Source organism: Brienomyrus brachyistius, chromosome 24 (genome assembly GCF_023856365.1).
Source record: "Brienomyrus brachyistius isolate T26 chromosome 24, BBRACH_0.4, whole genome shotgun sequence".
In the NCBI taxonomy this organism is placed as follows: domain Eukaryota; kingdom Metazoa; phylum Chordata; class Actinopteri; order Osteoglossiformes; family Mormyridae; genus Brienomyrus; species Brienomyrus brachyistius.
In genome coordinates, this window is record NC_064556.1 from 4,578,786 (window position 1) to 4,593,489 (window position 14,704).

General features: G+C 43.0%; 1 long non-coding RNA gene across 1 annotated transcript; it reads right to left on the reverse strand.

Annotated features, from left to right (window-relative positions):
* Positions 1-6,609: 6,609 nt before the first annotated feature.
* On the reverse strand, positions 6,610-9,380 carry LOC125720237 (uncharacterized). The gene is made up of 3 exons (XR_007385395.1): positions 9,238-9,380; positions 8,731-8,864; positions 6,610-7,053 (listed from the first exon to the last, which is right to left on the reverse strand). It is a non-coding gene; the product is annotated as an uncharacterized LOC125720237 (long non-coding RNA).
* Between the last annotated feature and the right edge of the window lie 5,324 nt (positions 9,381-14,704).

Here is a 14,704-nt window from a genome sequence, read left to right on the forward strand (position 1 = left end):
GGAGTGTGTTCTGGTTGCCTGCTGCGAGGCGTGAAATCCACGGGGAACTGCTCGCAACACTCCAGACTCGTGTCAGCGCTGGAGTTTGTTCTGTGTGCCGCCGCTGAAAGGTTTCGAGCACCGTTATCCTGACCCGGTCCTCTGCGACACACAGACGGTCCAGGTTTTTGCTCCATCCCAACTCCCAGTAGAGCAGGGGCGGCCAATCTTACCCAGAAAGGGCCGCTGTGTGTGCAGGTTTTCCCTGCGACTCCCTAATTAGATCACTAATTAGAGGACTGACTGGCAGAAGAGCCCTCACACCTGGGAGTGAACAGCTGACCTAAAGGTTATCCCAAAAACCCGCGTACACAACCGGCCCTTTGCGGGTAAGATTGGCCACCCCTGCAGAAGAGCGAGCAAAAATCTGGACTGACCGGCAGGGAGCTCGAAGAGTGCAAAAACATGGACCGGCTGTGGGTTTCCCCCGAGGACCGGATTGAGAAATACTGGTTTGGAGTAGCGTTTCTCAACCCAGTCTTCAGGGACACCTAGCCTAGCCACATTTTGGGAGCTGGGAGGGAGCAAAAATGTGGACTGTCTGGCGGTCCCTGGGGACTGGGTTGGGAAGCACTGGTCTAAATGAACCACAGGGCTTCTGAAATTGGATCCGGTTCTTCCTGTGGTTTCGATTCAAGATGCCGGGGCGCCTTAAGCCATCACAACCGCTCAGAGACAGATCAAACTCTCATAGCAAAACTGAACATCTAACATACTGTTTCCCAACCCAGTCCCTAGGGACCGCCAGGCAGTCTACATTTTTGCTCCCTCTCAGCTCTCCAGGGGACTTAAAGAAGAAGCAGTACTGATAAAAAAAAAAAACTCTGACTCCAGGATAATCTAATGCAAATTACAATTAAATTGTGTTATATATGCAATTTAATTGAACGCAGTTTACGTTTATATTACACCTTTCACAACTGAGTTGCCCCAATACGCATTACATGGGTGTGTGTCAGTACATTGGCACATTATTTATACAGAATATGTGACGTCAAGTCAGCTTTATGTATATAGCACTTTAACACCAGCCCTTGCTGACCAAAGTGCTTTACATAGATCATCAGAGCAAGGTATCAAGGCATAAGACCAGTGTAAAACAAAGAATGATACAAAAACTGGGGAAAGACAAAGAAAGAACAAAGGGAAAAAAAAACAGATGACAATGGAGGAGAGGAACCGAAAACTCCCGAGTAGGGAGAAAAGAAAAACCTCTGGGGGTCCAAGGTCACCCGGCTGCCCAATCGGTCCTCCATGCCGGCCTGTGTGAGTTGGCAGATCCATGTCACAGTTATATACAGAAAACTCACCCTAAAATCTCCCCTTTTGCTGAAAATGTTCCGCCTTAAGTTGTGTTATAAAACGCTGAAGAGTACCGTACACATATGTTGCTATTTCTGGTTTGTCTAAACTGTTCCGCGATTATTTATAATATATAACTATTATTTGCATTTCGCTCCACTTCTGCTGGTGCGGGTGATTGTAATGTGGCTCCGTACATGAAAACTGGAATGATGTACCATTCCCGAGCAATCAATTATAATCCATCAAAGGGTTTGCTGAAGCAGTGCTGGTTCATCCACAGAACTGTATGAAACAACTAAAACATTATGAATAATTTATCTGTGAAACAATCTATAAAACAATCTATAAAATGTAATAATGTAATAATGGATCAAACCCCAGAGAAATTAAATCTCTGATTTATTTGACCGCTGAGTTTATGTGATTATTTTGTATTTTGTGCTATATGGAGCTTTCAACGTGGCAGAGCACAAAAGCCAAAAATACAATTTAATTTGAGCGAAAGAAATCATGAATCAGAGAACAATGGTAGAGACTGACTAAGGTTGTTCATTTAATAATAATTTTCTAAGGTAATCCTTTTATTCTGTCAATTTAAATCGCAGGTTATTTTATTAAAGCAATTTCAGGGTCCAACAATGGTCCCTTCTGGGAATTAAACAAGCAGGCTTTGAAGTTTTTCACTTCATGCAAATATTTTTCATTTCCGTGAGTGCGGTGTTTGTGGTTTGTTAGGCCTGTGATTGGAAGTTAACTGGTTTAAATCACATGTTTGGCAGAGTACCCCATCTCTGCTGGGCCATTGAGCAGGGCCCTTAACCCCCCCCCCAGAAAATTACTCCAGTTGTGCTGGGAAAATAACTGACCCTGTACTTAGACCCCTGGCCTCACTCTCACCTCTATATGTATTTTTTGTAAAAGAAGGGGGAGCAAAATGTGACATGCGGAAAAAGATCACCTTCCAATGTACCTGTACACATGGCAGATAAAGCTTCATTTCATGTTCAAGTATGAGCGAAAAGCCAGACATTTGCAATGTCTGTGGACAAAACTAGCAGACAAACTAGTGCTCCTTCCTGTCACATGACACCCGGCTCCGCCTTACTTCCTGTGTTGAGTTAAAGGGCCACAACTGGAAAACCAGTGATAGAGATGTCACATGATCAGATTCAGGTGAATGTAGGTCTGCCTGTTTTCCCTTTCTGAAGGTTCTCTCACGTTGCTTTTTACTTTGAGTATTTCATGATAAATATCCGTAAAAATGTTATAATCTACAGATAGAGCTGATTTTTTCACAGTCATAACATCAGAGTCTATTTAAAGTCAGCTGATGCTTGGCAGCGGAAATGTTCATGCCTGACAGCCGCGAGGACGGGGTGAGAATGCTTTATGGGGAGCGGGAATGAAGGAGACAAACGGGGCTTATTTCAGGACGGTGACTCCTTGAAGGCCAGCTGGTGGGTGTGCGGCGTGATTCATCTCTGTCCCGTCCACACCATGAAGGCCGACGAAGCTGTTCCTTCTTCCCCTACACGGCCTAGTTCTCCCCTGCAGAACATTCTCCGTGGTTCCCCCAACCCGTACGTTGCGTTTCATCAACTCCACGGCCGCCATGACGGCAAGGAGTGAGAAGGAAGAGGGTGAAGGTATCAAGCAGGGATGCTCAGCAAGTCTGAAAGTGACAGGATGCTAAGAATTCCCGGGAATGCAATTTGATGTCGATGCTTTAGATTCTTCTGTGGTGCAAGTCAAACGAAGAGTTTTATGAGTCACATGTCCATAGAATATACAGTGAAATGCGGCTCTGTAAGCAGACTGAGTAACGCAAATAATGTAGCATTACCAGAGATAATACGATGAAATGATACGTGCAACAATCGATTGTGGTAAGTGTGAATGCGTACTTATTTTATGTGCATTTGCGCTGATATGAAAACCCAATATAATGCTTTTTAATCTTTATATTCCAACTCTACTTCATTTTTGGTATACAGGTTAAAATGCAAGGTATTTTCTTGTCATAGCAAATGCACATAAAATAAATAAGCGTTTGCACTTTTACGAACAATCGATTGTCACGTCGTTTTTAAAGGTGAAGGTGTACTTGCATACCAGTTATGTCCATCTGAGCATTACACTCTAACTTAATGTAATTAGTCAGAAACGTAAGCGTTAGACACGTACAGATCCCATGTTTGTTCATCATTAATCAATCATATCCGTTCACGCAGTTAGTATATTTGTTCATGATTAATACTTGACTAAGTATAAGAGACTCACGTCAGCCACTCAGTTTCGCACGGCAGCCCAGTACTGGCTGAAAAGCAGCGGATCGCTTTGCCACAGAGACCTTCACCATTCCCATACGGGAAATAAGAAAAGGGAGAGGAATTACATTGTTGTACGAGTCCCTTGTTTTTGTCTTCGGGAGACCACTGTGGGTGTTGGAGGGAGCGGCCGTTAGCGTTCCAAGCTAACGCCTGGTCTCCGTCTCTGCCTGCCTCCTGCAAGCATGCACTGTTACCGTGAACCCGTGTCATTTCAGGAAGAACGGATCTGTCCGTTTATGGGGCTCCTTCACTCTCTGACAGCTTTCCGACTCGCTGCAGGCCGTCGCATTTTTTACTCCTTAGGAAATCGCGTCGATGGGGCCGGCCGGCTAATCTCCGTTAGCACCTTTTGGCAGCGATTGCTAAGCTCTTTATGCAGGCTCTCCCTTGACTTTGCTTGCAGTTCATCTCACCGGTGGCCCGGTTATGATGAGCTGTGTGAAAAATAATTGTCGTAACACACTTACGTGGCCCGAAGCGAAAGGCCTTTTTTTAGGTCTACGGAGCTTTAGGAGATGGAGTGAACTTTCGACCTGGTGGACTCCTCACCCGCTCTGTTCCAGTTATATCTCAGAAGAACAGCCCGTCGTGGGTCTCTGTGCTTCCCTGTGGTTCCCTGTGCTTACTGGTGAGTGCAGGGTACGCTTTTATCCAGGTGAACTGGAGTATAGAGCAGAATGGGGGCAACCCAACATTTTGGGAAGCTGGAAAGAGAGACCCGTGGGAAGTGATGTAATGATACACGTGTCACACGTAGAAAATGACACGCTTTCTGGGAGGGGTACTTTTGACGTGTAATAGGTTACAGAGGAGTAGTTACCCTGTTAAAAATGTAACTATTTTGTAAGTAGCATGACTATTTTGATTCCTTTATCAAAGTAATATAACTTATTGGAATCAATTTGTTTTTGATTACTTTTCTAACAAATGTTTTAAACTGGGCAATAAACCGGAAAAGCCCAAACAGCTTTGCTGACCCGTATTGTCTGAAAATATGCCAGAATACTGCATTTCTGCATGGTGGGAAGAATGCTATATTTTACAAATAAGCTTTTTTACCAAAAAGAATATACTCAGATGTAACCCCTTTATACTCACCAGCATTTTGACTACTAACTGTAATTACATATTTTTTCTTAGTAACTGTAATGAATTACATTTACATTTATTTTGTAATTTAATCGCACAGAGCCATTACACATAACCAGTTATTCCCCACCACTGATGACACGTAGCATCTGTGGATGGTCTCATTAACCTCAAGGTTCAATTTTTTGTTGACAGTGTACATGACAACACAATGAGATTGCAATAAGGGCTCCCTGAGTGCTGCAAGCAACAAGACAAGGCATGTAATATACAAACAATAGGTACAAAGGTACGAATGGATAAACAGTATGTGGTGGTGTGGTGTGTGTGGTTGTTTGGGGACTTTTAAAACTATATGGACTAAAATTAATGTCAATATAAATGCAGTTTCATGCTCCCCGGTCGCCCAGAGGAGGATGGGGTCCAGAGTCTAGGTTCCTCTCAAGGTTTCTTCCTGCTAGAGGGACTTCAGGCCGGTTATATGTAAAGTGCTTTGTGACAATGACCGTTGTTAAAAGCGCTATATAAATTGAATTGACTTGAATTGAATTGACTTGAATTGACTTGAATTGAATTCACTTGAATTGAATTGAATTGAATTGAATTGAATTGAATTGAATGGAATGGAATGGAATGGATTGGATTGGAATGTGTGGCAGTTCTCATTAAGTGCCCGGGTGAGCCTGGTTACTGCAATGGGGTTGAAACTGTTCTTAAATCTAGTAGGCTGGGCTCTCGCTGCCCTGCACCTTCTGCCTGACGGCAGCAATTCAGCCAGTTCAGTTTCCTGACTCAGTCATTCCGTGCCTTTGGAACTCTGTGGGTCTACATTAGGAACACAAAGCAATAAGCATGAATTATGCATAATTGTATATCTTGACATTTCGCATGTGCTGTATGAGATTTTATAGAATTTATGTTTCACTCAGTGAAGATGCGACACATATTGGTCAATTAGTGATGCAATTTGTAGCCTGTGGTCTGGGACCCCAAATGGCGATAATGTGCCGTTCTGAGTGGACTTGCTGAAATGCTTATTATTATTGTTTAATCAATGCAGAAAACGAAAGTGGACTTTTCCTGCAGTTTATAACAGTCTAATTTTTTATCTACTTCATAAACTGGATTCTCCACAATAAACGTACATGCAGTAGAGAAAAAATGTTTGCCTAAATTTTGCTTTTAAATATAGTCTTATTCAGACTGACAGTCTTTCTTGGAACCATAAAATGCAAACATCTGAGACATTTCCCAGCCAAAAATATAATGCAAGTTTAAATTACAAAGCAGGCTGTTCAAAAGAGTATTTATCTGTTTTTTCCTGCTTTTAGAAAGTGACTCTAATATAATTTAAATTTCAAATGACCACATTTATGGACACTCAGAGTAAAAGCTCTTTTAGATGGAGTAATTTTATGCAGTACAATGGGCAATTCACAAATGATGAAGAAATGCAATTTAGATAATGGAATTTTAAATGTATGCTCCGTCAAATGTTACATTCATTACTAGCATGTCCTTACAAGTTTTTACACTGACTCCTGTAGGAGTTAAAATGACGAGTGTATGGAGTTGAATGAGTTGCATCGCCCAGATGTGTCAAAGGCCAATAGTTAATTGATTTCGCTGATGTTCTTCAAATGGGCTTCAAACAATAAATATATAATTAACTGTCACAGGGGAAGGAATACATTTGCAAGTACAGGTAGGTAGCTTCCATGAAAGATTTATTGAGGTGATTGTCCTTGCAATTGGGAACCACAGACACAGGAGTTATAATTTTATGTCAGTAAATACATATAAAAAAAAAAATAAAGTCTAAATAACATTTAGGAGATCTGTCAAGGTGAACATCGCAAAAGGACCTGGACAACCATTTAGGCAAGGGTCATGTGTTGCCTCAGGGCCAGTCAAAATCATTCCCAAAAATCAAACCTGAGTTTTGTCGTGTTCTGGCCGTACGTTGTAAACCAGTGGGTGAGAATTGATGCCAGTCTTTAACGCGAGCGTAACTAATTGCACTCGTCGGATCCCACTTGAAAGTTTGCGTTTTTTCTGAGCCACCATGAACTGAGGTAACGTTTGTGGTACCTGTAATGCGTGTGGAGAACCTGTCTCTGCGTTCATCTGTCCGGCCTTCAGTGCGGCAGAACTCCACCGAGCAAAAAATAGGGCCCCGTCAAGACCCATAAAGTGAAAGATACCGTACAGCTCTTCAGGACTGCATTACCCATAATCCCCAAGCCTCTGCTTGCAAGTGTCCGTATCTGAAGGCACTTCAAGATGAAATCTTTGAAGAAAAAGGACAAAGCAGAGAAAATTCAGCAGTGTTTATACAACACCGATAATGTTAATGCACATATTCATCAACACGTGCAGTTTATGTATCAGTGCCACCAACGACCATTAAATAACAAATATTGAACTGATGCATATGTTTGCTAGCAGCTGGGTGCTGTTGTCATGTTGGCTCTGTGCTGAGAGAAGAAAATATGAATGCTGTAGATGGGAAAGAGTGGTAACATCTGTTCTGGGGAGATTTTCATGCAGGTCAGGGCTGAATGCAATGAGAGAGGGAGAAAATGGAGGATGTGGCGTAAAATTCTGTAGCGGTTCACCTCCAGGCCCTCATAGATAAGTTTCCAATATGAAACTGAACTATTGTTGCTGGAAGCGCATTTAAAATGCCTGGGCTATTATTCTGTAAGGTTTATATCTATCAGCTTGCTTTGAAAGCAGGCTGATATATCGTTGGAAGGATTTGCAAAAAATAAAATAAAATAAAATAAAACAGATGAACTTTTTTATTCCTATACCTGTAAATACAATATGCAGTGTTAAATCCATAATTAGCTACAGAAAACCTTCGGATGGTACTGAAAATGTACAGCTTTGTTTTCAGTCACCAGTGCTATTAAAAAATGCAGTGTTAAGAAGATCAGAATGAAATACTAAGCTATTTCTCTCCTCCTGAGTTCAGAGCTTAAAGTCTTTTTGACAGTTTGAACTGTTCATGCATCCAGACTCGCCAGTGATTCTGCCACCACCAGCATATAGAGATACTGCCTTTAAAATTACCACGGCTTTGAGGTTATGTACACACCATTGTCCTGTGTGACAGGGATAATATAGTTTTGAAGCAGAACTGGACATGCCAGTGGACGTGCTTCCTCTAATCCGGGGTTCTCCTGTTTTCAGAACGCTCACTGAGAGCACTAAGTGTGGAGCACATTTTTAATCTTACAAAGGAAAGACTCGTGGATTCCTTTGCAGTAAATCTGCCAACCAATGTAGCAAGAAAACTAATTCATAAAATAAGAGGAAATAAAATTTTGGGTTACGTTAATTTACTGCTAGGACTGTAATATTTCGGTTCTGGTATAATTAGTATTTGTAGCTGTAAAAGGCAACCAAATTAACGGAACAGGTGACAAACTGAGATAGGAGAACAGACCGCTATAGATGCTGTAGTATGTTCTTTAAGTTCCTGCACTGGACTCACTACAGTATGTAGGGACCTTACCTGTTACCCAGAATGCAGAGTAATATAATGGATCGTCTGAGCTGAAGCTAATGTAGCGCAGTGCTAAGGCCTACAGTAGTTAGTGATTGGCTAGGGAATCAGTGGGAAAAAGAGGTGTATGCGTGTAGCAGATTCATGCTATCTGACTACCGTGAGGTAAGTTGGCTTAGCTTGTGGGAATTAGCTAATTATAGAGTAGATGTATGCGGGGCCAAATAGCGGAAGACAGAGAAAGTGCATGAACTCATTTTACACAGAAGCCGACCTCAATAGTGAACGAAAGGGGGAGAAATAGCCCAGGTATAAAAATAAGTTCTGCTAGTTGCTTATATGGTCAGCTAGATCAGAAGACTGCAAAAAAACGGACTAATCGTGACTAGATTTGAAGACTCCTGACTTAGCGGGACAAGTTAACGACCTCTAAACAGCGGTATTATGCTTTACCTTTTACAACATTATTATCTAAGACATCTTAAGTACGCCCTCAGTATAGCAGTGTTTCTCAGCCCGGTCCTCAAGGATCCACAGCCGGCCCTCGTTTTTGCTCCCTCCCAGCTCCTACGGGGTTCCCACTCGTCCTGCGAAACACAGGAAATAGTCAAGCACAAGGAAATGGTCACATATTCAAAACTTCATGTGGCAATATGATCAGTTTCCCGAAGCATTCTTGAAGGACAGTACAAGATTATCCGGGACATTTGACTTTTTTCCTCTCAATTTCCATGCGTTTACCATAAAAACTGTCTGACTATTTTCCAGCTCTTCCAGGACGAGTGGGAACCCTGTCCTTGGTAGACAGTCCACATTTTTGACCCCTCTCTGCTTCCGGAAAGGTCCCTGCGGACCATGATTGGGAAACGCCGCTCTGTAGTGTACAAAACCTTTCCTGTCCCTGTCTGTAAAAAGCTATAATAATAAAATTAAAACCCAGCAGACTGCTGGACCTGTCACCTTCTCCATTGTCGCCGGTGATGGAAGTTTCATCTTCCCGCTCAGATAGACAGCCAGTGATCATGGTGCCTGGAGATAGGGGGCAGAGAAAATGCGGCACGATAGCAGCAGACCCTGTTCCGATGGCAGATAAGACTCACTGCTTTATTTTCTGGGTGATATGTGTCGGCGTCAAGTTTGTACTCCGCTTGTAAGGCAGCGGGGGAGGGAGGGCGGGGCTTTTGTTGGACCGCTGCTTGGATTGCTGCCGGAACCTTCTGTTCTTGGCGACCTAAATTCAGGTATCTTGGACTGCCTCTCTGTCTGGGATGCAGCGTCCTGAGCCGTCATTTTACACATGGAGTGATGTCGGCGCTATATTCCCACCTCACAGAAACCTTGGAATGCTATTAGCTTACTATTATTTGCTTGTCATTCTCAAGCACGCCTGGCGTCTCGCTTTCAAATCAGATTTATGATTATAACCCTATACTCGATTATCTCGCCGTGGTTATTAAGCTGACCTCTGACAGTTAGACAGCTGTCTTTTTGAGGTGGACGGCCCCTTCTGTGATCTCACCAACGCTCCTTTATTTGCAGGCACGATTATTTTCATAGCTTAGCACATGGCACTCCGTAAAAACCAGATGGCCGAACGCTAGTTGCCAAAACGGGGCGTGCCAATGACCTATGCGGTACCGGATCTCACCAGATAGCCTGCCCAACTCCCCGCAGGACCCCGTAGGCCCACACTTGGGCAGAAAGGAAAAAGTTTTAGGGCTGATAGCTAGTGAAACTCCTCTGTAGATTCCGAAAGAGCCAAGTGCTATTTTGAAGTTTTCAAACTCCTGAAAAGGTTTATCTGCGCTAATATCTGCCGCTATTACAGGGCTTATATTGTTTACTTTGTTATGCTTCTGTTAGTCATAAAGATATCCGCATCGCATATATATATATTTATTATTATATCTACCAGCTTTTTATCAGTGGTCTTGCCGAAGGGTGATGTGGTTTCCTCTCACTTCCTTGGGCACGGGTTCGAATCCTGCCTCCTTTGTCTGTGTGTGGCATCTGCACATCCTCCCTGTTGTGTTTTTTCCTCCAGGAAGTCCAGTTGCATCCTGTCCTCCAATTAGGCTAGCTGGTTTCTCGAAATTGCTGATACTGTAAGACTGTGCATCTGTGCTCCGACCGACTGGCATCCCGTCCATGGCGTACCCCAGCCTCATGCTGTCTGTAATAGGCTCTGGCTACCCCTGCCAGGCTACTCAGAATATGCAGTTGGAAGATGGATCATTTTCATACCACGTTGTTCCCCTCGCCTCCAGCAGGGGGCAACACTGGGTTCCCATACCTATGACGAAGATTTGCCAAGCAGTGCATGTCCATACCTATAAAGGGGTCAAATAATTGAGATAAACATCTGCATACCTGAGTCGTCATCGGTTAGCGTTTAGCATTTAGCATTTGTCCTCGTGCATGTTGTTCTAAATTTATAGCAGACACCGAATTGTATACTTTAATCAAAATCTATGCCAATGACCCCTAAAATAATAGCAAGAAAGGACAAGAATCCTCTAAAGCATAATAGGTTCACTCATTTATAGGCGCACCTACTTTTGTTTCTCCTAAATGATCCGCAGAATTTTGACGACGGTAAACGAGGCCAGATTAGCAATCCGAGGACAGAGCAGAACCACATACGGTTTACAGCCCCCCCTCGTCAAAATTCGTCACGTTGGCACCTATATCCGTGCTCCAAAACACAGCCTTTATTCTGTGCCCTGACTCAGATTAGGGAGCCAGCCGTTGCGTGGCCTGATTTTGGAGAGCAAACACAGTGCATCTCTGCCCAGTTATGATCCAAGCAAAAAAAAATAAAATAGAGAGGGAATTAACGCGCTGGAGTCGACGGCATCGTTGGCGATGCCGCATATCGCTCTCCTGTATTTCAGTTCATAACTCGCGGAAATCATATTGTAGAAACATGAAAGAACACTGACTGAATCCGTAATCTGTCCATTGTCAGAAGTATTAAAGTTTTTAAAATTATGTTAAATCGGCAAAAAAGTAAACCAAACTTACTTTGTTTTACTTGCATCGGGGGCGTGTAGTGACGCTCTCACCTGAAGATCGCTATTCGCATGGTAATTAGATGGACAACACAATGATGAAACGTAATCCAGAAAACATCCCCGTCAGCATCATAAAGGGGGGGGGGGGGGGGTGTGAATGCCTCATTCATACACATGAAACATGCTACATGTTCAATAGAAGGAGCCCAGAAATAGTAACATGAGTTTGGTTTTTCTTATTTATCCTACTGAATGTTGCAACTACACCATTTAGTCACCTTCATGTAGCCAAGACTTTGGCGATCAGATATCTGGGATCGAAACGAACTGCCACCATTGCTTACTATGTACTTTTATAATGTTTCTGCAAGTGTTCCAAACTGCATTTTGCATATCCATGCTTTGATGTCGAATTACAAACGTCACATAAATCGGACATATTTACAAAGTACATTAAGATTAAGATGAGTTTAATGCCAATACAAATATATAAGAAATAATTTATTTGCCATGAATTAAGTTTATGATATTGAATGAGATGTGTGACCATGCCCCCCCCCAGTCAATGAAAGTGTGTTTCCTACCCCTAGAGCCCAGAGGGTTAACAAAAAGTTGTACTTGAGAGATGTGACTGTATTTTGCACCTGCTTTTCATAAATGTTTATAAAAATCATACCTATTACTAACGCTGGGTAACCTATGAAAATATCCTGAGTTCTGTAACGAGACACGCCTGCCCTGCTTATCGTCATGGTAACTGTGTCCAGCTGTTATTTTATGGCATGTACGCAGAATGACACCTTAAGTGCAGCATTTAAGGTTCACCTGAGTCTGTACCTTTGCGTGTCCTTTATTTGTTTGCACTAGTTTCCACGGTGAGTCGGTAATCTACGACAGACTGGCGTCCCTCGCCTCGTTCCCATTGCACCATGGGATAAGCTCCAAGCACACTCTGACCCAGTTATGGAAGATTGATGTATATTTAAAATGAAGAGTATATGCATATTGAATCTTTGAATATTTTATTAATATAAAATATCTGGTATTACAGTCTTGCCATTTTTTTTTATACGTTTCAAATTGTGGATATTTACTTTATATAATATATATGGGAGTCGCTGATGTTTATGCTGAGATTAGCCCAGTAGCTGCTACGACAAACAACTTCTAATAATTATCATAGTTTATAAAGTGTTTTACCCCGAAAGGTGAGCTACCCCGATGTACCAGTGGCCTGTACTGCGAAGCGGGGTTACTGGCTTATCGGGGTAACTTGTCGGATTTAAGGTATCACAGTTTAAGGAGGCAAAGCTCATTTATATAGTAGCTAAATTTACTGTTTTTAATAACCCAACTACTTTTTAATATCCAAGTAGGAGACTAGTAATATTCAATTTTTGTAATGTGGAAGAAAGTATATACCATTTCACTTTGTAATAACAGCGTTTAAATAACTGGCTTGAGATCGAGGTCATTAAACTTTTTTTTTAGTAAATGATTATGAACAAGTCGTGCAGACCCATGCACGACCCGTTAAATATGAAATCAAAAGCGCATATTTTGAGTCGAAGATCATTTAAATGGACTTCATATTCATTCACTTACATTTTGCCCAGGCTACCTTAAATTCGACAAGTTACCCCGATAAGCCATTAACCCCGCTTCATAGTACAGGCCACTGGTGTGTACTGGGAGTGGTAATTGACAGAGGTGCGGATGGGGGCCCTATCAAGGTCCCACCTGAACCATCAAGAAGGACTGCTGACGTTTTACAGTCCCCCCAAAGTCCCTAAGGATGTAGGAGCTGCCATGTTCTCTGTGGAGGCCCTCCCTACCCGAGCTTGACGTTTCTCGCTCTCTTCCCTAAGATCCCAGACGTAGGCGTGTTAGCGAAGGCTAGGAGCAGCAGAATATCTTTTCACCCTCCCTGATCCTCTTTCTAAACGAACGTTTGGCAAAAAATACGCTTCTGTATGAGCGACGCACCGTCGTGGAGATTTGCAGCTAGGCTAGTCACTCCGGGGGGGGGCGGTTTTAGCGTTTACCCGAAAGTCAGGGTTGCCAATTTTGATCAGCTGGCTGGCGTGAGATTTTCAATCCGAGCCACAATTTGAGATTTTCAAATCTGCACACAGACACACACACACACACACGCGCATGCATTTACATGCATGTAAGAGTTTTAATACCTTGTAAACGGTCCGTAGGGTTTGCGAACTACCCCAACGCTTTTGATGTAGCTAATGTCAAGATTATAATGGAATAATATAGATTTGCTGTAAGAATTTTCACGTGAGCGTGATAGTCTGAAGTGTCTCTCCAGGTTCAGGAGAGTTGGCAGCACTGCAACGTTATCACAAGTGCCGCACTCGAGTCACTGGCGAGGTGCTCCAGTAGCATTGCCGTCTCCACCCCACTGTTCTAAGCCCAGTGGCTCTGTGTAACTGGCCATCCAGTCAATCCCCGGGTGGTTTTGCGGTTCCCACCCAACCGCGAGGTAATTAAAATCACAGCTCCTGACTTGGCATATGGGACCTCTGCACCTCTCCTGAAGGCAGCCATACATCAGCTGGGATCGAGCAGAATGGATATCCGTGACCACTGCAGGTGCTTCTTTTGTACCGGAGGATGGGATTCTGGGCCGCAGAGACTTGAGCAAGTATCTGTTTGCTCTGAGCACAGAACATGCTGAGTTGAAGGCAGGCAATCTATCAGGAGAATTGGTTTAACCGACTACGGTGTGTGTCCACTGAAGTGCTGAAGGTGCTTCATCAAGTTTATATTCCAGGGTTACTTTCATGCTGTCCTTTGGTGGAAGGTTGACGTTCTACTCTCAAGTGTATTACTTCAATGCTGGTTCCAGGCTATGTGATGGTCAAGACATTACAAAGACCTTACTTCCTTTGGGTGAAGACTGCTTACATCCACGAGTATAAATGGTGGATGTTCCAGGCTTATTTTTCGTTGAAGCGAGGGGGCCGTGTGTCCGATCGAATCTCAGTCGTCCCCTTCTGTCTTTAGGCGTTGCTCGGTGGCAGTAAGTCATTCGCAACACTTAGTCTTCCTGGCTGACAGGTTGGTGTCACTCGGGCCAGGATTTCAGACGAGTCCGTAGGCAAACACCATCTGGTAAGATAGTTCTTCAAAAGGAGCCAGCTCGGGACCAAATGTTCCCCGGTGCCGGGAGTCGACAGATAGCCTGCTCCTTAAACAAAGCAATTTGAGGGGATCGCGGGGAATTAAAAGCTCAGTCGAATAAAGCCGAATTAAGCCAAGTGAAAAGACTGGATCGTCAATAGTAATCATTTAAAGTTCATTCAGAACCGCCGCAGTAATTATAACTTTTCTCATGCTTTAAAATTTGTGTCAGTTTAAGTACATGATGCTTATCCCATTTTAAATAACCCCTTTTC